The sequence below is a fragment of the Lithobates pipiens genome, unplaced genomic scaffold (genome assembly GCF_037356315.1).
Source record: "Lithobates pipiens isolate NorthernLeopardFrog02 unplaced genomic scaffold, aLitPip1_a1.2 Scaffold_8, whole genome shotgun sequence".
Lineage (NCBI taxonomy): Eukaryota > Metazoa > Chordata > Amphibia > Anura > Ranidae > Lithobates > Lithobates pipiens.
The window spans coordinates 271,178,664-271,203,131 of record NW_027507903.1 but is presented as its reverse complement, the minus strand read 5'-3'; the positions used below and the strand labels follow the sequence as shown (position 1 = coordinate 271,203,131).

General features: G+C 45.7%; 39 non-coding genes across 39 annotated transcripts; all 39 read left to right on the top strand.

The window, feature by feature from the left end:
* Window positions 1-1,022: 1,022 nt before the first annotated feature.
* Window positions 1,023-1,095, top strand: TRNAV-AAC (transfer RNA valine (anticodon AAC)). The gene has a single exon. It is a non-coding gene; the product is annotated as a tRNA-Val (tRNA).
* A 111-nt stretch (window positions 1,096-1,206) lies between these two features.
* TRNAV-CAC (transfer RNA valine (anticodon CAC)) lies at window positions 1,207-1,279 on the top strand. The gene has a single exon. It is a non-coding gene; the product is annotated as a tRNA-Val (tRNA).
* Window positions 1,280-1,834: 555 nt separating this feature from the next.
* On the top strand, window positions 1,835-1,907 carry TRNAV-AAC (transfer RNA valine (anticodon AAC)). The gene has a single exon. It is a non-coding gene; the product is annotated as a tRNA-Val (tRNA).
* A 111-nt stretch (window positions 1,908-2,018) lies between these two features.
* On the top strand, window positions 2,019-2,091 carry TRNAV-CAC (transfer RNA valine (anticodon CAC)). Its single transcript has one exon. It is a non-coding gene; the product is annotated as a tRNA-Val (tRNA).
* A 555-nt stretch (window positions 2,092-2,646) lies between these two features.
* TRNAV-AAC (transfer RNA valine (anticodon AAC)) lies at window positions 2,647-2,719 on the top strand. The gene has a single exon. It is a non-coding gene; the product is annotated as a tRNA-Val (tRNA).
* Window positions 2,720-3,458: 739 nt separating this feature from the next.
* TRNAV-AAC (transfer RNA valine (anticodon AAC)) lies at window positions 3,459-3,531 on the top strand. Its single transcript has one exon. It is a non-coding gene; the product is annotated as a tRNA-Val (tRNA).
* A 1,551-nt stretch (window positions 3,532-5,082) lies between these two features.
* Window positions 5,083-5,155, top strand: TRNAV-AAC (transfer RNA valine (anticodon AAC)). Its single transcript has one exon. It is a non-coding gene; the product is annotated as a tRNA-Val (tRNA).
* A 739-nt stretch (window positions 5,156-5,894) lies between these two features.
* TRNAV-AAC (transfer RNA valine (anticodon AAC)) lies at window positions 5,895-5,967 on the top strand. The gene has a single exon. It is a non-coding gene; the product is annotated as a tRNA-Val (tRNA).
* A 111-nt stretch (window positions 5,968-6,078) lies between these two features.
* On the top strand, window positions 6,079-6,151 carry TRNAV-CAC (transfer RNA valine (anticodon CAC)). The gene has a single exon. It is a non-coding gene; the product is annotated as a tRNA-Val (tRNA).
* Window positions 6,152-6,706: 555 nt separating this feature from the next.
* TRNAV-AAC (transfer RNA valine (anticodon AAC)) lies at window positions 6,707-6,779 on the top strand. The gene has a single exon. It is a non-coding gene; the product is annotated as a tRNA-Val (tRNA).
* Window positions 6,780-6,890: 111 nt separating this feature from the next.
* TRNAV-CAC (transfer RNA valine (anticodon CAC)) lies at window positions 6,891-6,963 on the top strand. The gene has a single exon. It is a non-coding gene; the product is annotated as a tRNA-Val (tRNA).
* A 555-nt stretch (window positions 6,964-7,518) lies between these two features.
* On the top strand, window positions 7,519-7,591 carry TRNAV-AAC (transfer RNA valine (anticodon AAC)). The gene has a single exon. It is a non-coding gene; the product is annotated as a tRNA-Val (tRNA).
* Window positions 7,592-8,330: 739 nt separating this feature from the next.
* On the top strand, window positions 8,331-8,403 carry TRNAV-AAC (transfer RNA valine (anticodon AAC)). Its single transcript has one exon. It is a non-coding gene; the product is annotated as a tRNA-Val (tRNA).
* A 739-nt stretch (window positions 8,404-9,142) lies between these two features.
* On the top strand, window positions 9,143-9,215 carry TRNAV-AAC (transfer RNA valine (anticodon AAC)). The gene has a single exon. It is a non-coding gene; the product is annotated as a tRNA-Val (tRNA).
* Window positions 9,216-9,326: 111 nt separating this feature from the next.
* Window positions 9,327-9,399, top strand: TRNAV-CAC (transfer RNA valine (anticodon CAC)). Its single transcript has one exon. It is a non-coding gene; the product is annotated as a tRNA-Val (tRNA).
* A 555-nt stretch (window positions 9,400-9,954) lies between these two features.
* Window positions 9,955-10,027, top strand: TRNAV-AAC (transfer RNA valine (anticodon AAC)). Its single transcript has one exon. It is a non-coding gene; the product is annotated as a tRNA-Val (tRNA).
* Window positions 10,028-11,578: 1,551 nt separating this feature from the next.
* On the top strand, window positions 11,579-11,651 carry TRNAV-AAC (transfer RNA valine (anticodon AAC)). Its single transcript has one exon. It is a non-coding gene; the product is annotated as a tRNA-Val (tRNA).
* Window positions 11,652-12,390: 739 nt separating this feature from the next.
* Window positions 12,391-12,463, top strand: TRNAV-AAC (transfer RNA valine (anticodon AAC)). Its single transcript has one exon. It is a non-coding gene; the product is annotated as a tRNA-Val (tRNA).
* A 111-nt stretch (window positions 12,464-12,574) lies between these two features.
* On the top strand, window positions 12,575-12,647 carry TRNAV-CAC (transfer RNA valine (anticodon CAC)). The gene has a single exon. It is a non-coding gene; the product is annotated as a tRNA-Val (tRNA).
* A 555-nt stretch (window positions 12,648-13,202) lies between these two features.
* TRNAV-AAC (transfer RNA valine (anticodon AAC)) lies at window positions 13,203-13,275 on the top strand. The gene has a single exon. It is a non-coding gene; the product is annotated as a tRNA-Val (tRNA).
* Window positions 13,276-13,386: 111 nt separating this feature from the next.
* Window positions 13,387-13,459, top strand: TRNAV-CAC (transfer RNA valine (anticodon CAC)). The gene has a single exon. It is a non-coding gene; the product is annotated as a tRNA-Val (tRNA).
* Window positions 13,460-14,014: 555 nt separating this feature from the next.
* On the top strand, window positions 14,015-14,087 carry TRNAV-AAC (transfer RNA valine (anticodon AAC)). The gene has a single exon. It is a non-coding gene; the product is annotated as a tRNA-Val (tRNA).
* Window positions 14,088-14,198: 111 nt separating this feature from the next.
* Window positions 14,199-14,271, top strand: TRNAV-CAC (transfer RNA valine (anticodon CAC)). The gene has a single exon. It is a non-coding gene; the product is annotated as a tRNA-Val (tRNA).
* A 739-nt stretch (window positions 14,272-15,010) lies between these two features.
* TRNAV-CAC (transfer RNA valine (anticodon CAC)) lies at window positions 15,011-15,083 on the top strand. The gene has a single exon. It is a non-coding gene; the product is annotated as a tRNA-Val (tRNA).
* A 555-nt stretch (window positions 15,084-15,638) lies between these two features.
* On the top strand, window positions 15,639-15,711 carry TRNAV-AAC (transfer RNA valine (anticodon AAC)). The gene has a single exon. It is a non-coding gene; the product is annotated as a tRNA-Val (tRNA).
* A 111-nt stretch (window positions 15,712-15,822) lies between these two features.
* Window positions 15,823-15,895, top strand: TRNAV-CAC (transfer RNA valine (anticodon CAC)). Its single transcript has one exon. It is a non-coding gene; the product is annotated as a tRNA-Val (tRNA).
* Window positions 15,896-16,450: 555 nt separating this feature from the next.
* TRNAV-AAC (transfer RNA valine (anticodon AAC)) lies at window positions 16,451-16,523 on the top strand. The gene has a single exon. It is a non-coding gene; the product is annotated as a tRNA-Val (tRNA).
* A 111-nt stretch (window positions 16,524-16,634) lies between these two features.
* On the top strand, window positions 16,635-16,707 carry TRNAV-CAC (transfer RNA valine (anticodon CAC)). Its single transcript has one exon. It is a non-coding gene; the product is annotated as a tRNA-Val (tRNA).
* Window positions 16,708-17,446: 739 nt separating this feature from the next.
* Window positions 17,447-17,519, top strand: TRNAV-CAC (transfer RNA valine (anticodon CAC)). Its single transcript has one exon. It is a non-coding gene; the product is annotated as a tRNA-Val (tRNA).
* A 555-nt stretch (window positions 17,520-18,074) lies between these two features.
* TRNAV-AAC (transfer RNA valine (anticodon AAC)) lies at window positions 18,075-18,147 on the top strand. Its single transcript has one exon. It is a non-coding gene; the product is annotated as a tRNA-Val (tRNA).
* Window positions 18,148-18,258: 111 nt separating this feature from the next.
* Window positions 18,259-18,331, top strand: TRNAV-CAC (transfer RNA valine (anticodon CAC)). The gene has a single exon. It is a non-coding gene; the product is annotated as a tRNA-Val (tRNA).
* Window positions 18,332-18,886: 555 nt separating this feature from the next.
* On the top strand, window positions 18,887-18,959 carry TRNAV-AAC (transfer RNA valine (anticodon AAC)). Its single transcript has one exon. It is a non-coding gene; the product is annotated as a tRNA-Val (tRNA).
* A 923-nt stretch (window positions 18,960-19,882) lies between these two features.
* On the top strand, window positions 19,883-19,955 carry TRNAV-CAC (transfer RNA valine (anticodon CAC)). Its single transcript has one exon. It is a non-coding gene; the product is annotated as a tRNA-Val (tRNA).
* Window positions 19,956-21,311: 1,356 nt separating this feature from the next.
* TRNAV-AAC (transfer RNA valine (anticodon AAC)) lies at window positions 21,312-21,384 on the top strand. Its single transcript has one exon. It is a non-coding gene; the product is annotated as a tRNA-Val (tRNA).
* A 111-nt stretch (window positions 21,385-21,495) lies between these two features.
* TRNAV-CAC (transfer RNA valine (anticodon CAC)) lies at window positions 21,496-21,568 on the top strand. Its single transcript has one exon. It is a non-coding gene; the product is annotated as a tRNA-Val (tRNA).
* A 555-nt stretch (window positions 21,569-22,123) lies between these two features.
* TRNAV-AAC (transfer RNA valine (anticodon AAC)) lies at window positions 22,124-22,196 on the top strand. Its single transcript has one exon. It is a non-coding gene; the product is annotated as a tRNA-Val (tRNA).
* Window positions 22,197-22,307: 111 nt separating this feature from the next.
* TRNAV-CAC (transfer RNA valine (anticodon CAC)) lies at window positions 22,308-22,380 on the top strand. The gene has a single exon. It is a non-coding gene; the product is annotated as a tRNA-Val (tRNA).
* A 555-nt stretch (window positions 22,381-22,935) lies between these two features.
* On the top strand, window positions 22,936-23,008 carry TRNAV-AAC (transfer RNA valine (anticodon AAC)). The gene has a single exon. It is a non-coding gene; the product is annotated as a tRNA-Val (tRNA).
* Window positions 23,009-23,747: 739 nt separating this feature from the next.
* On the top strand, window positions 23,748-23,820 carry TRNAV-AAC (transfer RNA valine (anticodon AAC)). The gene has a single exon. It is a non-coding gene; the product is annotated as a tRNA-Val (tRNA).
* The last annotated feature ends 648 nt before the right edge of the window (window positions 23,821-24,468 follow it).

The following is a 24,468-nucleotide window of genomic DNA, read 5'->3' as shown; positions in this document are numbered from 1 at the left end:
GACTCAGTGTATCTTGCCAGTACTTGCTGTTTTGAGGATGTTATTTGTATCAAGTTAGGCATCCGAGATGGGCTTTCTTCCTTCTTTGCTTCATTACCAAAGAGTATCATTTGCAAGGACGGTAAACTGAACTCAGGTTATCAACCAACCAGAAGCAAATAATAGCTAATACGGTGACCCCAACCTCCGAGCAACCAACCCGAAAAGTGCTGTCGTGATAGGTTTCTGTAGTGTAGTGGTTATCACGTTCGCTTAACACGCGAAAGGTCCCCGGTTCGAAACCGGGCAGAAACAATTTGAGCGCACTAGTGCTTTTTGTCAATGTCACTTTCAGCAGCTCTTTTCACCGATCTTATTTTAGGGTAGACTTTCGGTCTGCAAGGCTCAAAAAAACAGCATGAATGGGTTTCTGTAGTGTAGTGGTTATCACGTTCGCCTCACACGCGAAAGGTCCCCGGGCAGAAACAGTGCTTACCTTTAACTTTTTCACAGTCTGGCAAACTCAAAGCTCTTGCCATGCCTTGCCCCTCTGGCAGCCGTAAGCCAAATCTGCCAATACAAAGCACAGTTTAGGTGCAACACCTTCAATGTGAGCTCTTTTTCTTCACTGTTTATGAGCTGACCATCGCTGTAAGTGTTTGGTGTTTAGGCAAACTTGTTTTCTGGACCCAAAGGCAATTGGAATGTGGACTTTGGTTCTCCTGCTTAGTCAGCTGAGCTGGAAAACCTGACGACCATTGGCGTATGTTTTCAGCTGACCTGGTGAGAAAAGTGTGTGGAAAAGCTAGAGGTGATATCCATGACTCAGTGTATCTTGCCAGTACTTGCTGTTTTGAGGATGTTATTTGTATCAAGTTAGGCATCCGAGATGGGCTTTCTTCCTTCTTTGCTTCATTACCAAAGAGTATCATTTGCAAGGACGGTAAACTGAACTCAGGTTATCAACCAACCAGAAGCAAATAATAGCTAATACGGTGACCCCAACCTCCGAGCAACCAACCCGAAAAGTGCTGTTGTGATAGGTTTCTGTAGTGTAGTGGTTATCACGTTCGCCTAACAAGCGAAAGGTCCCCGGTTCGAAACCGGGCAGAAACAATTTGAGCGCACTAGTGCTTTTTGTCAATGTCACTTTCAGCAGCTCTTTTCACCGATCATACTTTAGGGTAGACTTTCGGTCTGCAAGGCTCAAAAAAACAGCATGAATGGGTTTCTGTAGTGTAGTGGTTATCACGTTCGCCTCACACGCGAAAGGTCCCCGGTTCGAAACCGGGCAGAAACAGTGCTTACCTTTAACTTTTTCACAGTCTGGCAAACTCAAAGCTCTTGCCATGCCTTGCCCCTCTGGCAGCCGTAAGCCAAATCTGCCAATACAAAGCACAGTTTAGGTGCAACACCTTCAATGTGAGCTCTTTTTCTTCACTGTTTATGAGCTGACCATCGCTGTAAGTGTTTGGTGTTTAGGCAAACTTGTTTTCTGGACCCAAAGGCAATTGGAATGTGGACTTTGGTTCTCCTGCTTAGTCAGCTGAGCTGGAAAACCTGACGACCATTGGCGTATGTTTTCAGCTGACCTGGTGAGAAAAGTGTGTGGAAAAGCTAGAGGTGATATCCATGACTCAGTGTATCTTGCCAGTACTGGCTGTTTTGAGGATGTTATTTGTATCAAGTTAGGCATCCGAGATGGGCTTTCTTCCTTCTTTGCTTCATTACCAAAGAGTATCATTTGCAAGGACGGTAAACTGAACTCAGGTTATCAACCAACCAGAAGCAAATAATAGCTAATACAGTGACCCCAACCTCCGAGCAACCAACCCGAAAAGTGCTGTCATGATAGGTTTCTGTAGTGTAGTGGTTATCACGTTCGCCTAACACGCGAAAGGTCCCCGGTTCGAAACCGGGCAGAAACAATTTGAGCGCGCTAGTGCTTTTTGTCAATGTCGCTTTCAGCAGCTCTTTTCACCGATCTTACTTTAGGGTAGACTTTCGGTCTGCAAGGCTCAAAAAAACAGCATGAATGGGTTTCTGTAGTGTAGTGGTTATCACGTTCGCCTCACACGCGAAAGGTCCCCGGTTCGAAACCGGGCAGAAACAGTGCTTACCTTTAACTTTTTCACAGTCTGGCAAACTCAAAGCTCTTGCCATGCCTTGCCCCTCTGGCAGCCGTAAGCCAAATCTGCCAATACAAAGCACAGTTTAGGTGCAACACCTTCAATGTGAGCTCTTTTTCTTCACTGTTTATGAGCTGACCATCGCTGTAAGTGTTTGGTGTTTAGGCAAACTTGTTTTCTGGACCCAAAGGCAATTGGAATGTGGACTTTGGTTCTCCTGCTTAGTCAGCTGAGCTGGAAAACCTGACGACCATTGGCGTATGTTTTCAGCTGACCAGGTGAGAAAAGTGTGTGGAAAAGCTAGAGGTGATATCCATGACTCAGTGTATCTTGCCAGTACTGGCTGTTTTGAGGATGTTATTTGTATCAAGTTAGGCATCCGAGATGGGCTTTCTTCCTTCTTTGCTTCATTACCAAAGAGTATTATTTGCAAGGACGGTAAACTGAACTCAGGTTATCAACCAACCAGAAGCAAATAATAGCTAATACGGTGACCCCAACCTCCGAGCAACCAACCCGAAAAGTGCTGTCGTGATAGGTTTCTGTAGTGTAGTGGTTATCACGTTCGCCTAACACGCGAAAGGTCCCCGGTTCGAAACCGGGCAGAAACAATTTGAGCGCACTAGTGCTTTTTGTCAATGTCACTTTCAGCAGCTCTTTTCACCGATCTTACTTTAGGGTAGACTTTCGGTCTGCAAGGCTCAAAAAAACAGCATGAATGGGTTTCTGTAGTGTAGTGGTTATCACATTCGCCTCACACGCGAAAGGTCCCCGGTTCGAAACCGGGCAGAAACAGTGCTTACCTTTAACTTTTTCACAGTCTGGCAAACTCAAAGCTCTTGCCATGCCTTGCCCCTCTGGCAGCCGTAAGCCAAATCTGCCAATACAAAGCACAGTTTAGGTGCAACACCTTCAATGTGAGCTCTTTTTCTTCACTGTTTATGAGCTGACCATCGCTGTAAGTGTTTGGTGTTTAGGCAAACTTGTTTTCTGGACCCAAAGGCAATTGGAATGTGGACTTTGGTTCTCCTGCTTAGTCAGCTGAGCTGGAAAACCTGACGACCATTGGCGTATGTTTTCAGCTGACCTGGTGAGAAAAGTGTGTGGAAAAGCTAGAGGTGATATCCATGACTCAGTGTATCTTGCCAGTACTTGCTGTTTTGAGGATGTTATTTGTATCAAGTTAGGCATCCGAGATGGGCTTTCTTCCTTCTTTGCTTCATTACCAAAGAGTATCATTTGCAAGGACGGTAAACTGAACTCAGGTTATCAACCAACCAGAAGCAAATAATAGCTAATACGGTGACCCCAACCTCCGAGCAACCAACCCGAAAAGTGCTGTCGTGATAGGTTTCTGTAGTGTAGTGGTTATCACGTTCGCCTAACACGCGAAAGGTCCCCGGTTCGAAACCGGGCAGAAACAATTTGAGCGCACTAGTGCTTTTTGTCAATGTCACTTTCAGCAGCTCTTTTCACCGATCTTACTTTAGGGTAGACTTTCGGTCTGCAAGGCTCAAAAAAACAGCATGAATGGGTTTCTGTAGTATAGTGGTTATCACGTTCGCCTCACACGCGAAAGGTCCCCGGTTCGAAACTGGGCAGAAACAGTGCTTACCTTTAACTTTTTCACAGTCTGGCAAACTCAAAGCTCTTGCCATGCCTTGCCCCTCTGGCAGCCGTAAGCCAAATCTGCCAATACAAAGCACAGTTTAGGTGCAACACCTTCAATGTGAGCTCTTTTTCTTCACTGTTTATGAGCTGACCATCGCTGTAGGTGTTTGGTGTTTAGGCAAACTTGTTTTCTGGACCCAAAGGCAATTGGAATGTGGACTTTGGTTCTCCTGCTTAGTCAGCTGAGCTGGAAAACCTGACGACCATTGGCGTATGTTTTCAGCTGACCTGGTGAGAAAAGTGTGTGGAAAAGCTAGAGGTGATATCCATGACTCAGTGTATCTTGCCAGTACTGGCTGTTTTGAGGATGTTATTTGTATCAAGTTAGGCATCCGAGATGGGCTTTCTTCCTTCTTTGCTTCATTACCAAAGAGTATTATTTGCAAGGACGGTAAACTGAACTCAGGTTATCAACCAACCAGAAGCAAATAATAGCTAATACGGTGACCCCAACCTCCGAGCAACCAACCCGAAAAGTGCTGTCGTGATAGGTTTCTGTAGTGTAGTGGTTATCACGTTCGCCTAACACGCAAAAGGTCCCCGGTTCGAAACCGGGCAGAAACAATTTGAGCGCACTAGTGCTTTTTGTCAATGTCCCTTTCAGCAGCTCTTTTCACCGATCTTACTTTAGGGTAGACTTTTGGTCTGCAAGGCTCAAAAAAACGGCATGAATGGGTTTCTGTAGTGTAGTGGTTATCACGTTCACCTCACACGCGAAAGGTCCCCGGTTTGAAACCGGGCAGAAACAGTGCTTACCTTTAACTTTTTCACAGTCTGGCAAACTCAAAGCTCTTGCCATGCCTTGCCCCTCTGGCAGCCGTAAGCCAAATCTGCCAATACAAAGCACAGTTTAGGTGCAACACCTTCAATGTGAGCTCTTTTTCTTCACTGTTTATGAGCTGACCATCGCTGTAAGTGTTTGGTGTTTAGGCAAACTTGTTTTCTGGACCCAAAGGCAATTGGAATGTGGACTTTGGTTCTCCTGCTTAGTCAGCTGAGCTGGAAAACCTGACGACCATTGGCGTATGTTTTCAGCTGACCTGGTGAGAAAAGTGTGTGGAAAAGCTAGAGGTGATATCCATGACTCAGTGTATCTTGCCAGTACTTGCTGTTTTGAGGATGTTATTTGTATCAAGTTAGGCATCCGAGATGGGCTTTCTTCCTTCTTTGCTTCATTACCAAAGAGTATCATTTGCAAGGACGGTAAACTGAACTCAGGTTATCAACCAACCAGAAGCAAATAATAGCTAATACGGTGACCCCAACCTCCGAGCAACCAACCCGAAAAGTGCTGTCGTGATAGGTTTCTGTAGTGTAGTGGTTATCACGTTCGCCTAACACGCGAAAGGTCCCCGGTTCGAAACCGGGCAGAAACAATTTGAGCGCACTAGTGCTTTTTGTCAATGTCACTTTCAGCAGCTCTTTTCACCGATCTTACTTTAGGGTAGACTTTCGGTCTGCAAGGCTCAAAAAAACAGCATGAATGGGTTTCTGTAGTATAGTGGTTATCACGTTCGCCTCACACGCGAAAGGTCCCCGGTTCGAAACTGGGCAGAAACAGTGCTTACCTTTAACTTTTTCACAGTCTGGCAAACTCAAAGCTCTTGCCATGCCTTGCCCCTCTGGCAGCCGTAAGCCAAATCTGCCAATACAAAGCACAGTTTAGGTGCAACACCTTCAATGTGAGCTCTTTTTCTTCACTGTTTATGAGCTGACCATCGCTGTAGGTGTTTGGTGTTTAGGCAAACTTGTTTTCTGGACCCAAAGGCAATTGGAATGTGGACTTTGGTTCTCCTGCTTAGTCAGCTGAGCTGGAAAACCTGACGACCATTGGCGTATGTTTTCAGCTGACCTGGTGAGAAAAGTGTGTGGAAAAGCTAGAGGTGATATCCATGACTCAGTGTATCTTGCCAGTACTGGCTGTTTTGAGGATGTTATTTGTATCAAGTTAGGCATCCGAGATGGGCTTTCTTCCTTCTTTGCTTCATTACCAAAGAGTATTATTTGCAAGGACGGTAAACTGAACTCAGGTTATCAACCAACCAGAAGCAAATAATAGCTAATACGGTGACCCCAACCTCCGAGCAACCAACCCGAAAAGTGCTGTCGTGATAGGTTTCTGTAGTGTAGTGGTTATCACGTTCGCCTAACACGCGAAAGGTCCCCGGTTCGAAACCGGGCAGAAACAATTTGAGCGCACTAGTGCTTTTTGTCAATGTCACTTTCAGCAGCTCTTTTCACCGATCTTACTTTAGGGTAGACTTTCGGTCTGCAAGGCTCAAAAAAACAGCATGAATGGGTTTCTGTAGTGTAGTGGTTATCACGTTCGCCTCACACGCGAAAGGTCCCCGGTTCGAAACCGGGCAGAAACAGTGCTTACCTTTAACTTTTTCACAGTCTGGCAAACTCAAAGCTCTTGCCATGCCTTGCCCCTCTGGCAGCCGTAAGCCAAATCTGCCAATACAAAGCACAGTTTAGGTGCAACACCTTCAATGTGAGCTCTTTTTCTTCACTGTTTATGAGCTGACCATCGCTGTAAGTGTTTGGTGTTTAGGCAAACTTGTTTTCTGGACCCAAAGGCAATTGGAATGTGGACTTTGGTTCTCCTGCTTAGTCAGCTGAGCTGGAAAACCTGACGACCATTGGCGTATGTTTTCAGCTGACCTGGTGAGAAAAGTGTGTGGAAAAGCTAGAGGTGATATCCATGACTCAGTGTATCTTGCCAGTACTGGCTGTTTTGAGGATGTTATTTGTATCAAGTTAGGCATCCGAGATGGGCTTTCTTCCTTCTTTGCTTCATTACCAAAGAGTATCATTTGCAAGGACGGTAAACTGAACTCAGGTTATCAACCAACCAGAAGCAAATAATAGCTAATACAGTGACCCCAACCTCCGAGCAACCAACCCGAAAAGTGCTGTCATGATAGGTTTCTGTAGTGTAGTGGTTATCACGTTCGCCTAACACGCGAAAGGTCCCCGGTTCGAAACCGGGCAGAAACAATTTGAGCGCGCTAGTGCTTTTTGTCAATGTCGCTTTCAGCAGCTCTTTTCACCGATCTTACTTTAGGGTAGACTTTCGGTCTGCAAGGCTCAAAAAAACAGCATGAATGGGTTTCTGTAGTGTAGTGGTTATCACGTTCGCCTCACACGCGAAAGGTCCCCGGTTCGAAACCGGGCAGAAACAGTGCTTACCTTTAACTTTTTCACAGTCTGGCAAACTCAAAGCTCTTGCCATGCCTTGCCCCTCTGGCAGCCGTAAGCCAAATCTGCCAATACAAAGCACAGTTTAGGTGCAACACCTTCAATGTGAGCTCTTTTTCTTCACTGTTTATGAGCTGACCATCGCTGTAAGTGTTTGGTGTTTAGGCAAACTTGTTTTCTGGACCCAAAGGCAATTGGAATGTGGACTTTGGTTCTCCTGCTTAGTCAGCTGAGCTGGAAAACCTGACGACCATTGGCGTATGTTTTCAGCTGACCAGGTGAGAAAAGTGTGTGGAAAAGCTAGAGGTGATATCCATGACTCAGTGTATCTTGCCAGTACTGGCTGTTTTGAGGATGTTATTTGTATCAAGTTAGGCATCCGAGATGGGCTTTCTTCCTTCTTTGCTTCATTACCAAAGAGTATTATTTGCAAGGACGGTAAACTGAACTCAGGTTATCAACCAACCAGAAGCAAATAATAGCTAATACGGTGACCCCAACCTCCGAGCAACCAACCCGAAAAGTGCTGTCGTGATAGGTTTCTGTAGTGTAGTGGTTATCACGTTCGCCTAACACGCGAAAGGTCCCCGGTTCGAAACCGGGCAGAAACAATTTGAGCGCACTAGTGCTTTTTGTCAATGTCACTTTCAGCAGCTCTTTTCACCGATCTTACTTTAGGGTAGACTTTCGGTCTGCAAGGCTCAAAAAAACAGCATGAATGGGTTTCTGTAGTGTAGTGGTTATCACATTCGCCTCACACGCGAAAGGTCCCCGGTTCGAAACCGGGCAGAAACAGTGCTTACCTTTAACTTTTTCACAGTCTGGCAAACTCAAAGCTCTTGCCATGCCTTGCCCCTCTGGCAGCCGTAAGCCAAATCTGCCAATACAAAGCACAGTTTAGGTGCAACACCTTCAATGTGAGCTCTTTTTCTTCACTGTTTATGAGCTGACCATCGCTGTAAGTGTTTGGTGTTTAGGCAAACTTGTTTTCTGGACCCAAAGGCAATTGGAATGTGGACTTTGGTTCTCCTGCTTAGTCAGCTGAGCTGGAAAACCTGACGACCATTGGCGTATGTTTTCAGCTGACCTGGTGAGAAAAGTGTGTGGAAAAGCTAGAGGTGATATCCATGACTCAGTGTATCTTGCCAGTACTTGCTGTTTTGAGGATGTTATTTGTATCAAGTTAGGCATCCGAGATGGGCTTTCTTCCTTCTTTGCTTCATTACCAAAGAGTATCATTTGCAAGGACGGTAAACTGAACTCAGGTTATCAACCAACCAGAAGCAAATAATAGCTAATACGGTGACCCCAACCTCCGAGCAACCAACCCGAAAAGTGCTGTCGTGATAGGTTTCTGTAGTGTAGTGGTTATCACGTTCGCCTAACACGCGAAAGGTCCCCGGTTCGAAACCGGGCAGAAACAATTTGAGCGCACTAGTGCTTTTTGTCAATGTCACTTTCAGCAGCTCTTTTCACCGATCTTACTTTAGGGTAGACTTTCGGTCTGCAAGGCTCAAAAAAACAGCATGAATGGGTTTCTGTAGTATAGTGGTTATCACGTTCGCCTCACACGCGAAAGGTCCCCGGTTCGAAACTGGGCAGAAACAGTGCTTACCTTTAACTTTTTCACAGTCTGGCAAACTCAAAGCTCTTGCCATGCCTTGCCCCTCTGGCAGCCGTAAGCCAAATCTGCCAATACAAAGCACAGTTTAGGTGCAACACCTTCAATGTGAGCTCTTTTTCTTCACTGTTTATGAGCTGACCATCGCTGTAGGTGTTTGGTGTTTAGGCAAACTTGTTTTCTGGACCCAAAGGCAATTGGAATGTGGACTTTGGTTCTCCTGCTTAGTCAGCTGAGCTGGAAAACCTGACGACCATTGGCGTATGTTTTCAGCTGACCTGGTGAGAAAAGTGTGTGGAAAAGCTAGAGGTGATATCCATGACTCAGTGTATCTTGCCAGTACTGGCTGTTTTGAGGATGTTATTTGTATCAAGTTAGGCATCCGAGATGGGCTTTCTTCCTTCTTTGCTTCATTACCAAAGAGTATTATTTGCAAGGACGGTAAACTGAACTCAGGTTATCAACCAACCAGAAGCAAATAATAGCTAATACGGTGACCCCAACCTCCGAGCAACCAACCCGAAAAGTGCTGTCGTGATAGGTTTCTGTAGTGTAGTGGTTATCACGTTCGCCTAACACGCGAAAGGTCCCCGGTTCGAAACCGGGCAGAAACAATTTGAGCGCACTAGTGCTTTTTGTCAATGTCACTTTCAGCAGCTCTTTTCACCGATCTTACTTTAGGGTAGACTTTCGGTCTGCAAGGCTCAAAAAAACAGCATGAATGGGTTTCTGTAGTGTAGTGGTTATCACGTTCGCCTCACACGCGAAAGGTCCCCGGTTCGAAACCGGGCAGAAACAGTGCTTACCTTTAACTTTTTCACAGTCTGGCAAACTCAAAGCTCTTGCCATGCCTTGCCCCTCTGGCAGCCGTAAGCCAAATCTGCCAATACAAAGCACAGTTTAGGTGCAACACCTTCAATGTGAGCTCTTTTTCTTCACTGTTTATGAGCTGACCATCGCTGTAAGTGTTTGGTGTTTAGGCAAACTTGTTTTCTGGACCCAAAGGCAATTGGAATGTGGACTTTGGTTCTCCTGCTTAGTCAGCTGAGCTGGAAAACCTGACGACCATTGGCGTATGTTTTCAGCTGACCTGGTGAGAAAAGTGTGTGGAAAAGCTAGAGGTGATATCCATGACTCAGTGTATCTTGCCAGTACTGGCTGTTTTGAGGATGTTATTTGTATCAAGTTAGGCATCCGAGATGGGCTTTCTTCCTTCTTTGCTTCATTACCAAAGAGTATTATTTGCAAGGACGGTAAACTGAACTCAGGTTATCAACCAACCAGAAGCAAATAATAGCTAATACGGTGACCCCAACCTCCGAGCAACCAACCCGAAAAGTGCTGTCGTGATAGGTTTCTGTAGTGTAGTGGTTATCACGTTCGCCTAACACGCGAAAGGTCCCCGGTTCGAAACCGGGCAGAAACAATTTGAGCGCACTAGTGCTTTTTGTCAATGTCACTTTCAGCAGCTCTTTTCACCGATCTTACTTTAGGGTAGACTTTCGGTCTGCAAGGCTCAAAAAAACAGCATGAATGAGTTTCTGTAGTGTAGTGGTTATCACATTCGCCTCACACGCGAAAGGTCCCCGGTTCGAAACCGGGCAGAAACAGTGCTTACCTTTAACTTTTTCACAGTCTGGCAAACTCAAAGCTCTTGCCATGCCTTGCCCCTCTGGCAGCCGTAAGCCAAATCTGCCAATACAAAGCACAGTTTAGGTGCAACACCTTCAATGTGAGCTCTTTTTCTTCACTGTTTATGAGCTGACCATCGCTGTAAGTGTTTGGTGTTTAGGCAAACTTGTTTTCTGGACCCAAAGGCAATTGGAATGTGGACTTTGGTTCTCCTGCTTAGTCAGCTGAGCTGGAAAACCTGACGACCATTGGCGTATGTTTTCAGCTGACCAGGTGAGAAAAGTGTGTGGAAAAGCTAGAGGTGATATCCATGACTCAGTGTATCTTGCCAGTACTGGCTGTTTTGAGGATGTTATTTGTATCAAGTTAGGCATCCGAGATGGGCTTTCTTCCTTCTTTGCTTCATTACCAAAGAGTATTATTTGCAAGGACGGTAAACTGAACTCAGGTTATCAACCAACCAGAAGCAAATAATAGCTAATACGGTGACCCCAACCTCCGAGCAACCAACCCGAAAAGTGCTGTCGTGATAGGTTTCTGTAGTGTAGTGGTTATCACGTTCGCCTAACACGTGAAAGGTCCCCGGTTCGAAACCGGGCAGAAACAATTTGAGCGCACTAGTGCTTTTTGTCAATGTCACTTTCAGCAGCTCTTTTCACCGATCTTACTTTAGGGTAGACTTTCGGTCTGCAAGGCTCAAAAAAACAGCATGAATGGGTTTCTGTAGTGTAGTGGTTATCACATTCGCCTCACACGCGAAAGGTCCCCGGTTCGAAACCGGGCAGAAACAGTGCTTACCTTTAACTTTTTCACAGTCTGGCAAACTCAAAGCTCTTGCCATGCCTTGCCCCTCTGGCAGCCGTAAGCCAAATCTGCCAATACAAAGCACAGTTTAGGTGCAACACCTTCAATGTGAGCTCTTTTTCTTCACTGTTTATGAGCTGACCATCGCTGTAAGTGTTTGGTGTTTAGGCAAACTTGTTTTCTGGACCCAAAGGCAATTGGAATGTGGACTTTGGTTCTCCTGCTTAGTCAGCTGAGCTGGAAAACCTGACGACCATTGGCGTATGTTTTCAGCTGACCTGGTGAGAAAAGTGTGTGGAAAAGCTAGAGGTGATATCCATGACTCAGTGTATCTTGCCAGTACTTGCTGTTTTGAGGATGTTATTTGTATCAAGTTAGGCATCCGAGATGGGCTTTCTTCCTTCTTTGCTTCATTACCAAAGAGTATCATTTGCAAGGACGGTAAACTGAACTCAGGTTATCAACCAACCAGAAGCAAATAATAGCTAATACGGTGACCCCAACCTCCGAGCAACCAACCCGAAAAGTGCTGTCGTGATAGGTTTCTGTAGTGTAGTGGTTATCACGTTCGCCTAACACGCGAAAGGTCCCCGGTTCGAAACCGGGCAGAAACAATTTGAGCGCACTAGTGCTTTTTGTCAATGTCACTTTCAGCAGCTCTTTTCACCGATCTTACTTTAGGGTAGACTTTCGGTCTGCAAGGCTCAAAAAAACAGCATGAATGGGTTTCTGTAGTATAGTGGTTATCACGTTCGCCTCACACGCGAAAGGTCCCCGGTTCGAAACTGGGCAGAAACAGTGCTTACCTTTAACTTTTTCACAGTCTGGCAAACTCAAAGCTCTTGCCATGCCTTGCCCCTCTGGCAGCCGTAAGCCAAATCTGCCAATACAAAGCACAGTTTAGGTGCAACACCTTCAATGTGAGCTCTTTTTCTTCACTGTTTATGAGCTGACCATCGCTGTAGGTGTTTGGTGTTTAGGCAAACTTGTTTTCTGGACCCAAAGGCAATTGGAATGTGGACTTTGGTTCTCCTGCTTAGTCAGCTGAGCTGGAAAACCTGACGACCATTGGCGTATGTTTTCAGCTGACCTGGTGAGAAAAGTGTGTGGAAAAGCTAGAGGTGATATCCATGACTCAGTGTATCTTGCCAGTACTGGCTGTTTTGAGGATGTTATTTGTATCAAGTTAGGCATCCGAGATGGGCTTTCTTCCTTCTTTGCTTCATTACCAAAGAGTATTATTTGCAAGGACGGTAAACTGAACTCAGGTTATCAACCAACCAGAAGCAAATAATAGCTAATACGGTGACCCCAACCTCCGAGCAACCAACCCGAAAAGTGCTGTCGTGATAGGTTTCTGTAGTGTAGTGGTTATCACGTTCGCCTAACACGCGAAAGGTCCCCGGTTCGAAACCGGGCAGAAACAATTTGAGCGCACTAGTGCTTTTTGTCAATGTCACTTTCAGCAGCTCTTTTCACCGATCTTACTTTAGGGTAGACTTTCGGTCTGCAAGGCTCAAAAAAACAGCATGAATGGGTTTCTGTAGTGTAGTGGTTATCACGTTCGCCTCACACGCGAAAGGTCCCCGGTTCGAAACCGGGCAGAAACAGTGCTTACCTTTAACTTTTTCACAGTCTGGCAAACTCAAAGCTCTTGCCATGCCTTGCCCCTCTGGCAGCCGTAAGCCAAATCTGCCAATACAAAGCACAGTTTAGGTGCAACACCTTCAATGTGAGCTCTTTTTCTTCACTGTTTATGAGCTGACCATCGCTGTAAGTGTTTGGTGTTTAGGCAAACTTGTTTTCTGGACCCAAAGGCAATTGGAATGTGGACTTTGGTTCTCCTGCTTAGTCAGCTGAGCTGGAAAACCTGACGACCATTGGCGTATGTTTTCAGCTGACCTGGTGAGAAAAGTGTGTGGAAAAGCTAGAGGTGATATCCATGACTCAGTGTATCTTGCCAGTACTGGCTGTTTTGAGGATGTTATTTGTATCAAGTTAGGCATCCGAGATGGGCTTTCTTCCTTCTTTGCTTCATTACCAAAGAGTATCATTTGCAAGGACGGTAAACTGAACTCAGGTTATCAACCAACCAGAAGCAAATAATAGCTAATACGGTGACCCCAACCTCCGAGCAACCAACCCGAAAAGTGCTGTCATGATAGGTTTCTGTAGTGTAGTGGTTATCACGTTCGCCTAACACGCGAAAGGTCCCCGGTTCGAAACCGGGCAGAAACAATTTGAGCGCGCTAGTGCTTTTTGTCAATGTCGCTTTCAGCAGCTCTTTTCACCGATCTTACTTTAGGGTAGACTTTCGGTCTGCAAGGCTCAAAAAAACAGCATGAATGGGTTTCTGTAGTGTAGTGGTTATCACGTTCGCCTCACACGCGAAAGGTCCCCGGTTCGAAACCGGGCAGAAACAGTGCTTACCTTTAACTTTTTCACAGTCTGGCAAACTCAAAGCTCTTGCCATGCCTTGCCCCTCTGGCAGCCGTAAGCCAAATCTGCCAATACAAAGCACAGTTTAGGTGCAACACCTTCAATGTGAGCTCTTTTTCTTCACTGTTTATGAGCTGACCATCGCTGTAAGTGTTTGGTGTTTAGGCAAACTTGTTTTCTGGACCCAAAGGCAATTGGAATGTGGACTTTGGTTCTCCTGCTTAGTCAGCTGAGCTGGAAAACCTGACGACCATTGGCGTATGTTTTCAGCTGACCAGGTGAGAAAAGTGTGTGGAAAAGCTAGAGGTGATATCCATGACTCAGTGTATCTTGCCAGTACTGGCTGTTTTGAGGATGTTATTTGTATCAAGTTAGGCATCCGAGATGGGCTTTCTTCCTTCTTTGCTTCATTACCAAAGAGTATTATTTGCAAGGACGGTAAACTGAACTCAGGTTATCAACCAACCAGAAGCAAATAATAGCTAATACGGTGACCCCAACCTCCGAGCAACCAACCCGAAAAGTGCTGTCGTGATAGGTTTCTGTAGTGTAGTGGTTATCACGTTCGCCTAACACGCGAAAGGTCCCCGGTTCGAAACCGGGCAGAAACAATTTGAGCGCACTAGTGCTTTTTGTCAATGTCACTTTCAGCAGCTCTTTTCACCGATCTTACTTTAGGGTAGACTTTCGGTCTGCAAGGCTCAAAAAAACAGCATGAATGGGTTTCTGTAGTGTAGTGGTTATCACGTTCGCCTCACACGCGAAAGGTCCCCGGTTCGAAACCGGGCAGAAACAGTGCTTACCTTTAACTTTTTCACAGTCTGGCAAACTCAAAGCTCTTGCCATGCCTTGCCCCTCTGGCAGCCGTAAGCCAAATCTGCCAATACAAAGCACAGTTTAGGTGCAACACCTTCAATGTGAGCTCTTTTTCTTCACTGTTTATGAGCTGACCATCGCTGTAAGTGTTTGGTGTTTAGGCAAACTTGTTTTCTGGACCCAAAGGCAATTGGAATGTGGACTTTGGTTCTCCTGCTTAGTCAGCTGAGCTGGAAAACCTGACGACCATTGGCGTATGTTTTCAGCTGACCTGGTGAGAAAAGTGTGTGGAAAAGCTAGAGGTGATATCCATGACTCAGTGTATCTTGCCAGTACTTGCTGTTTTGAGGATGTTATTTGTATCAAGTTAGGCATCCGAGATGGGCTTTCTTCCTTCTTTGCTTCATTACCAAAGAGTATCATTTGCAAGGACGGTAAACTGAACTCAGGTTATCAACCAACCAGAAGCAAATAATAGCTAATACGGTGACCCCAACCTCCGAGCAACCAACCCGAAAAGTGCTGTCGTGATAGGTTTCTGTAGTGTAGTGGTTATCACGTTCGCCTAACAAGCGAAAGGTCCCCGGTTCGAAACCGGGCAGAAAGAATTTGAGCGCACTAGTGCTTTTTGTCAATGTCACTTTCAGCAGCTCTTTTCACCGATCTTACTTTAGGGTAGACTTTCGGTCTGCAAGGCTCAAAAAAACAGCATGAATGGGTTTCTGTAGTGTAGTGGTTATCACGTTCGCCTCACACGCGAAAGGTCCCCGGTTCGAAACCGGGCAGAAACAGTGCTTACCTTTAACTTTTTCACAGTCTGGCAAACTCAAAGCTCTTGCCATGCCTTGCCCCTCTGGCAGCCGTAAGCCAAATCTGCCAATACAAAGCACAGTTTAGGTGCAACACCTTCAATGTGAGCTCTTTTTCTTCACTGTTTATGAGCTGACCATCGCTGTAAGTGTTTGGTGTTTAGGCAAACTTGTTTTCTGGACCCAAAGGCAATTGGAATGTGGACTTTGGTTCTCCTGCTTAGTCAGCTGAGCTGGAAAACCTGACGACCATTGGCGTATGTTTTCAGCTGACCTGGTGAGAAAAGTGTGTGGAAAAGCTAGAGGTGATATCCATGACTCAGTGTATCTTGCCAGTACTTGCTGTTTTGAGGATGTTATTTGTATCAAGTTAGGCATCCGAGATGGGCTTTCTTCCTTCTTTGCTTCATTACCAAAGAGTATCATTTGCAAGGACGGTAAACTGAACTCAGGTTATCAACCAACCAGAAGCAAATAATAGCTAATACGGTGACCCCAACCTCCGAGCAACCAACCCGAAAAGTGCTGTCGTGATAGGTTTCTGTAGTGTAGTGGTTATCACGTTCGCCTAACACGCGAAAGGTCCCCGGTTCGAAACCGGGCAGAAACAATTTGAGCGCGCTAGTGCTTTTTGTCAATGTCGCTTTCAGCAGCTCTTTTCACCGATCTTACTTTAGGGTAGACTTTCGGTCTGCAAGGCTCAAAAAAACAGCATGAATGGGTTTCTGTAGTGTAGTGGTTATCACGTTCGCCTCACACGCGAAAGGTCCCCGGTTCGAAACCGGGCAGAAACAGTGCTTACCTTTAACTTTTTCACAGTCTGGCAAACTCAAAGCTCTTGCCATGCCTTGCCCCTCTGGCAGCCGTAAGCCAAATCTGCCAATACAAAGCACAGTTTAGGTGCAACACCTTCAATGTGAGCTCTTTTTCTTCACTGTTTATGAGCTGACCATCGCTGTAAGTGTTTGGTGTTTAGGCAAACTTGTTTTCTGGACCCAAAGGCAATTGGAATGTGGACTTTGGTTCTCCTGCTTAGTCAGCTGAGCTGGAAAACCTGACGACCATTGGCGTATGTTTTCAGCTGACCAGGTGAGAAAAGTGTGTGGAAAAGCTAGAGGTGATATCCATGACTCAGTGTATCTTGCCAGTACTGGCTGTTTTGAGGATGTTATTTGTATCAAGTTAGGCATCCGAGATGGGCTTTCTTCCTTCTTTGCTTCATTACCAAAGAGTATTATTTGCAAGGACGGTAAACTGAACTCAGGTTATCAACCAACCAGAAGCAAATAATAGCTAATACGGTGACCCCAACCTCCGAGCAACCAACCCGAAAAGTGCTGTCGTGATAGGTTTCTGTAGTGTAGTGGTTATCACGTTCGCCTAACACGCGAAAGGTCCCCGGTTCGAAACCGGGCAGAAACAATTTGAGCGCACTAGTGCTTTTTGTCAATGTCACTTTCAGCAGCTCTTTTCACCGATCTTACTTTAGGGTAGACTTTCGGTCTGCAAGGCTCAAAAAAACGGCATGAATGGGTTTCTGTAGTGTAGTGGTTATCACGTTCGCCTCACACGCGAAAGGTCCCCGGTTCGAAACCGGGCAGAAACAGTGCTTACCTTTAACTTTTTCACAGTCTGGCAAACTCAAAGCTCTTGCCATGCCTTGCCCCTCTGGCAGCCGTAAGCCAAATCTGCCAATACAAAGCACAGTTTAGGTGCAACACCTTCAATGTGAGCTCTTTTTCTTCACTGTTTATGAGCTGACCATCGCTGTAAGTGTTTGGTGTTTAGGCAAACTTGTTTTCTGGACCCAAAGGCAATTGGAATGTGGACTTTGGTTCTCCTGCTTAGTCAGCTGAGCTGGAAAACCTGACGACCATTGGCGTATGTTTTCAGCTGACCTGGTGAGAAAAGTGTGTGGAAAAGCTAGAGGTGATATCCATGACTCAGTGTATCTTGCCAGTACTTGCTGTTTTGAGGATGTTATTTGTATCAAGTTAGGCATCCGAGATGGGCTTTCTTCCTTCTTTGCTTCATTACCAAAGAGTATCATTTGCAAGGACGGTAAACTGAACTCAGGTTATCAACCAACCAGAAGCAAATAATAGCTAATACGGTGACCCCAACCTCCGAGCAACCAACCCGAAAAGTGCTGTCGTGATAGGTTTCTGTAGTGTAGTGGTTATCACGTTCGCCTAACAAGCGAAAGGTCCCCGGTTCGAAACCGGGCAGAAAGAATTTGAGCGCACTAGTGCTTTTTGTCAATGTCACTTTCAGCAGCTCTTTTCACCGATCTTACTTTAGGGTAGACTTTCGGTCTGCAAGGCTCAAAAAAACAGCATGAATGGGTTTCTGTAGTGTAGTGGTTATCACGTTCGCCTCACACGCGAAAGGTCCCCGGTTCGAAACCGGGCAGAAACAGTGCTTACCTTTAACTTTTTCACAGTCTGGCAAACTCAAAGCTCTTGCCATGCCTTGCCCCTCTGGCAGCCGTAAGCCAAATCTGCCAATACAAAGCACAGTTTAGGTGCAACACCTTCAATGTGAGCTCTTTTTCTTCACTGTTTATGAGCTGACCATCGCTGTAAGTGTTTGGTGTTTAGGCAAACTTGTTTTCTGGACCCAAAGGCAATTGGAATGTGGACTTTGGTTCTCCTGCTTAGTCAGCTGAGCTGGAAAACCTGACAACCATTGGCGTATGTTTTCAGCTGACCTGGTGAGAAAAGTGTGTGGAAAAGCTAGAGGTGATATCCATGACTCAGTGTATCTTGCCAGTACTTGCTGTTTTGAGGATGTTATTTGTATCAAGTTAGGCATCCGAGATGGGCTTTCTTCCTTCTTTGCTTCATTACCAAAGAGTATCATTTGCAAGGACGGTAAACTGAACTCAGGTTATCAACCAACCAGAAGCAAATAATAGCTAATACGGTGACCCCAACCTCCGAGCAACCAACCCGAAAAGTGCTGTCGTGATAGGTTTCTGTAGTGTAGTGGTTATCACGTTCGCCTAACACGCGAAAGGTCCCCGGTTCGAAACCGGGCAGAAACAATTTGAGCGCGCTAGTGCTTTTTGTCAATGTCGCTTTCAGCAGCTCTTTTCACCGATCTTACTTTAGGGTAGACTTTCGGTCTGCAAGGCTCAAAAAAACAGCATGAATGGGTTTCTGTAGTGTAGTGGTTATCACGTTCGCCTCACACGCGAAAGGTCCCCGGTTCGAAACCGGGCAGAAACAGTGCTTACCTTTAACTTTTTCACAGTCTGGCAAACTCAAAGCTCTTGCCATGCCTTGCCCCTCTGGCAGCCGTAAGCCAAATCTGCCAATACAAAGCACAGTTTAGGTGCAACACCTTCAATGTGAGCTCTTTTTCTTCACTGTTTATGAGCTGACCATCGCTGTAAGTGTTTGGTGTTTAGGCAAACTTGTTTTCTGGACCCAAAGGCAATTGGAATGTGGACTTTGGTTCTCCTGCTTAGTCAGCTGAGCTGGAAAACCTGACGACCATTGGCGTATGTTTTCAGCTGACCTGGTGAGAAAAGTGTGTGGAAAAGCTAGAGGTGATATCCATGACTCAGTGTATCTTGCCAGTACTTGCTGTTTTGAGGATGTTATTTGTATCAAGTTAGGCATCCGAGATGGGCTTTCTTCCTTCTTTGCTTCATTACCAAAGAGTATCATTTGCAAGGACGGTAAACTGAACTCAGGTTATCAACCAACCAGAAGCAAATAATAGCTAATACGGTGACCCCAACCTCCGAGCAACCAACCCGAAAAGTGCTGTCGTGATAGGTTTCTGTAGTGTAGTGGTTATCACGTTCGCCTAACACGCGAAAGGTCCCCGGTTCGAAACCGGGCAGAAACAATTTGAGCGCACTAGTGCTTTTTGTCAATGTCACTTTCAGCAGCTCTTTTCACCGATCTTACTTTAGGGTAGACTTTCGGTCTGCAAGGCTCAAAAAAACAGCATGAATGGGTTTCTGTAGTATAGTGGTTATCACGTTCGCCTCACACGCGAAAGGTCCCCGGTTCGAAACTGGGCAGAAACAGTGCTTACCTTTAACTTTTTCACAGTCTGGCAAACTCAAAGCTCTTGCCATGCCTTGCCCCTCTGGCAGCCGTAAGCCAAATCTGCCAATACAAAGCACAGTTTAGGTGCAACACCTTCAATGTGAGCTCTTTTTCTTCACTGTTTATGAGCTGACCATCGCTGTAGGTGTTTGGTGTTTAGGCAAACTTGTTTTCTGGACCCAAAGGCAATTGGAATGTGGACTTTGGTTCTCCTGCTTAGTCAGCTGAGCTGGAAAACCTGACGACCATTGGCGTATGTTTTCAGCTGACCTGGTGAGAAAAGTGTGTGGAAAAGCTAGAGGTGATATCCATGACTCAGTGTATCTTGCCAGTACTGGCTGTTTTGAGGATGTTATTTGTATCAAGTTAGGCATCCGAGATGGGCTTTCTTCCTTCTTTGCTTCATTACCAAAGAGTATTATTTGCAAGGACGGTAAACTGAACTCAGGTTATCAACCAACCAGAAGCAAATAATAGCTAATACGGTGACCCCAACCTCCGAGCAACCAACCCGAAAAGTGCTGTCGTGATAGGTTTCTGTAGTGTAGTGGTTATCACGTTCGCCTAACACGCGAAAGGTCCCCGGTTCGAAACCGGGCAGAAAGAATTTGAGCGCACTAGTGCTTTTTGTCAATGTCACTTTCAGCAGCTCTTTTCACCGATCTTACTTTAGGGTAGACTTTCGGTCTGCAAGGCTCAAAAAAACAGCATGAATGGGTTTCTGTAGTGTAGTGGTTATCACGTTCGCCTCACACGCGAAAGGTCCCCGGTTCGAAACCGGGCAGAAACAGTGCTTACCTTTAACTTTTTCACAGTCTGGCAAACTCAAAGCTCTTGCCATGCCTTGCCCCTCTGGCAGCCGTAAGCCAAATCTGCCAATACAAAGCACAGTTTAGGTGCAACACCTTCAATGTGAGCTCTTTTTCTTCACTGTTTATGAGCTGACCATCGCTGTAAGTGTTTGGTGTTTAGGCAAACTTGTTTTCTGGACCCAAAGGCAATTGGAATGTGGACTTTGGTTCTCCTGCTTAGTCAGCTGAGCTGGAAAACCTGACGACCATTGGCGTATGTTTTCAGCTGACCTGGTGAGAAAAGTGTGTGGAAAAGCTAGAGGTGATATCCATGACTCAGTGTATCTTGCCAGTACTTGCTGTTTTGAGGATGTTATTTGTATCAAGTTAGGCATCCGAGATGGGCTTTCTTCCTTCTTTGCTTCATTACCAAAGAGTATCATTTGCAAGGACGGTAAACTGAACTCAGGTTATCAACCAACCAGAAGCAAATAATAGCTAATACGGTGACCCCAACCTCCGAGCAACCAACCCGAAAAGTGCTGTCGTGATAGGTTTCTGTAGTGTAGTGGTTATCACGTTCGCTTAACACGCGAAAGGTCCCCGGTTCGAAACCGGGCAGAAACAATTTGAGCGCACTAGTGCTTTTTGTCAATGTCACTTTCAGCAGCTCTTTTCACCGATCTTATTTTAGGGTAGACTTTCGGTCTGCAAGGCTCAAAAAAACAGCATGAATGGGTTTCTGTAGTGTAGTGGTTATCACGTTCGCCTCACACGCGAAAGGTCCCCGGGCAGAAACAGTGCTTACCTTTAACTTTTTCACAGTCTGGCAAACTCAAAGCTCTTGCCATGCCTTGCCCCTCTGGCAGCCGTAAGCCAAATCTGCCAATACAAAGCACAGTTTAGGTGCAACACCTTCAATGTGAGCTCTTTTTCTTCACTGTTTATGAGCTGACCATCGCTGTAAGTGTTTGGTGTTTAGGCAAACTTGTTTTCTGGACCCAAAGGCAATTGGAATGTGGACTTTGGTTCTCCTGCTTAGTCAGCTGAGCTGGAAAACCTGACGACCATTGGCGTATGTTTTCAGCTGACCTGGTGAGAAAAGTGTGTGGAAAAGCTAGAGGTGATATCCATGACTCAGTGTATCTTGCCAGTACTTGCTGTTTTGAGGATGTTATTTGTATCAAGTTAGGCATCCGAAATGGGCTTTCTTCCTTCTTTGCTTCATTACCAAAGAGTATCATTTGCAAGGACGGTAAACTGAACTCAGGTTATCAACCAACCAGAAGCAAATAATAGCTAATACGGTGACCCCAACCTCCGAGCAACCAACCCGAAAAGTGCTGTCGTGATAGGTTTCTGTAGTGTAGTGGTTATCACGTTCGCCTAACAAGCGAAAGGTCCCCGGTTCGAAACCGGGCAGAAACAATTTGAGCGCACTAGTGCTTTTTGTCAATGTCACTTTCAGCAGCTCTTTTCACCGATCATACTTTAGGGTAGACTTTCGGTCTGCAAGGCTCAAAAAAACAGCATGAATGGGTTTCTGTAGTGTAGTGGTTATCACGTTCGCCTCACACGCGAAAGGTCCCCGGTTCGAAACCGGGCAGAAACAGTGCTTACCTTTAACTTTTTCACAGTCTGGCAAACTCAAAGCTCTTGCCATGCCTTGCCCCTCTGGCAGCCGTAAGCCAAATCTGCCAATACAAAGCACAGTTTAGGTGCAACACCTTCAATGTGAGCTCTTTTTCTTCACTGTTTATGAGCTGACCATCGCTGTAAGTGTTTGGTGTTTAGGCAAACTTGTTTTCTGGACCCAAAGGCAATTGGAATGTGGACTTTGGTTCTCCTGCTTAGTCAGCTGAGCTGGAAAACCTGACGACCATTGGCGTATGTTTTCAGCTGACCTGGTGAGAAAAGTGTGTGGAAAAGCTAGAGGTGATATCCATGACTCAGTGTATCTTGCCAGTACTGGCTGTTTTGAGGATGTTATTTGTATCAAGTTAGGCATCCGAGATGGGCTTTCTTCCTTCTTTGCTTCATTACCAAAGAGTATCATTTGCAAGGACGGTAAACTGAACTCAGGTTATCAACCAACCAGAAGCAAATAATAGCTAATACAGTGACCCCAACCTCCGAGCAACCAACCCGAAAAGTGCTGTCATGATAGGTTTCTGTAGTGTAGTGGTTATCACGTTCGCCTAACACGCGAAAGGTCCCCGGTTCGAAACCGGGCAGAAACAATTTGAGCGCGCTAGTGCTTTTTGTCAATGTCGCTTTCAGCAGCTCTTTTCACCGATCTTACTTTAGGGTAGACTTTCGGTCTGCAAGGCTCAAAAAAACAGCATGAATGGGTTTCTGTAGTGTAGTGGTTATCACGTTCGCCTCACACGCGAAAGGTCCCCGGTTCGAAACCGGGCAGAAACAGTGCTTACCTTTAACTTTTTCACAGTCTGGCAAACTCAAAGCTCTTGCCATGCCTTGCCCCTCTGGCAGCCGTAAGCCAAATCTGCCAATACAAAGCACAGTTTAGGTGCAACACCTTCAATGTGAGCTCTTTTTCTTCACTGTTTATGAGCTGACCATCGCTGTAAGTGTTTGGTGTTTAGGCAAACTTGTTTTCTGGACCCAAAGGCAATTGGAATGTGGACTTTGGTTCTCCTGCTTAGTCAGCTGAGCTGGAAAACCTGACGACCATTGGCGTATGTTTTCAGCTGACCAGGTGAGAAAAGTGTGTGGAAAAGCTAGAGGTGATATCCATGACTCAGTGTATCTTGCCAGTACTGGCTGTTTTGAGGATGTTATTTGTATCAAGTTAGGCATCCGAGATGGGCTTTCTTCCTTCTTTGCTTCATTACCAAAGAGTATTATTTGCAAGGACGGTAAACTGAACTCAGGTTATCAACCAACCAGAAGCAAATAATAGCTAATACGGTGACCCCAACCTCCGAGCAACCAACCCGAAAAGTGCTGTCGTGATAGGTTTCTGTAGTGTAGTGGTTATCACGTTCGCCTAACACGCGAAAGGTCCCCGGTTCGAAACCGGGCAGAAACAATTTGAGCGCACTAGTGCTTTTTGTCAATGTCACTTTCAGCAGCTCTTTTCACCGATCTTACTTTAGGGTAGACTTTCGGTCTGCAAGGCTCAAAAAAACAGCATGAATGGGTTTCTGTAGTGTAGTGGTTATCACATTCGCCTCACACGCGAAAGGTCCCCGGTTCGAAACCGGGCAGAAACAGTGCTTACCTTTAACTTTTTCACAGTCTGGCAAACTCAAAGCTCTTGCCATGCCTTGCCCCTCTGGCAGCCGTAAGCCAAATCTGCCAATACAAAGCACAGTTTAGGTGCAACACCTTCAATGTGAGCTCTTTTTCTTCACTGTTTATGAGCTGACCATCGCTGTAAGTGTTTGGTGTTTAGGCAAACTTGTTTTCTGGACCCAAAGGCAATTGGAATGTGGACTTTGGTTCTCCTGCTTAGTCAGCTGAGCTGGAAAACCTGACGACCATTGGCGTATGTTTTCAGCTGACCTGGTGAGAAAAGTGTGTGGAAAAGCTAGAGGTGATATCCATGACTCAGTGTATCTTGCCAGTACTTGCTGTTTTGAGGATGTTATTTGTATCAAGTTAGGCATCCGAGATGGGCTTTCTTCCTTCTTTGCTTCATTACCAAAGAGTATCATTTGCAAGGACGGTAAACTGAACTCAGGTTATCAACCAACCAGAAGCAAATAATAGCTAATACGGTGACCCCAACCTCCGAGCAACCAACCCGAAAAGTGCTGTCGTGATAGGTTTCTGTAGTGTAGTGGTTATCACGTTCGCCTAACACGCGAAAGGTCCCCGGTTCGAAACCGGGCAGAAACAATTTGAGCGCACTAGTGCTTTTTGTCAATGTCACTTTCAGCAGCTCTTTTCACCGATCTTACTTTAGGGTAGACTTTCGGTCTGCAAGGCTCAAAAAAACAGCATGAATGGGTTTCTGTAGTATAGTGGTTATCACGTTCGCCTCACACGCGAAAGGTCCACGGTTCGAAACTGGGCAGAAACAGTGCTTACCTTTAACTTTTTCACAGTCTGGCAAACTCAAAGCTCTTGCCATGCCTTGCCCCTCTGGCAGCCGTAAGCCAAATCTGCCAATACAAAGCACAGTTTAGGTGCAACACCTTCAATGTGAGCTCTTTTTCTTCACTGTTTATGAGCTGACCATCGCTGTAGGTGTTTGGTGTTTAGGCAAACTTGTTTTCTGGACCCAAAGGCAATTGGAATGTGGACTTTGGTTCTCCTGCTTAGTCAGCTGAGCTGGAAAACCTGACGACCATTGGCGTATGTTTTCAGCTGACCTGGTGAGAAAAGTGTGTGGAAAAGCTAGAGGTGATATCCATGACTCAGTGTATCTTGCCAGTACTGGCTGTTTTGAGGATGTTATTTGTATCAAGTTAGGCATCCGAGATGGGCTTTCTTCCTTCTTTGCTTCATTACCAAAGAGTATTATTTGCAAGGACGGTAAACTGA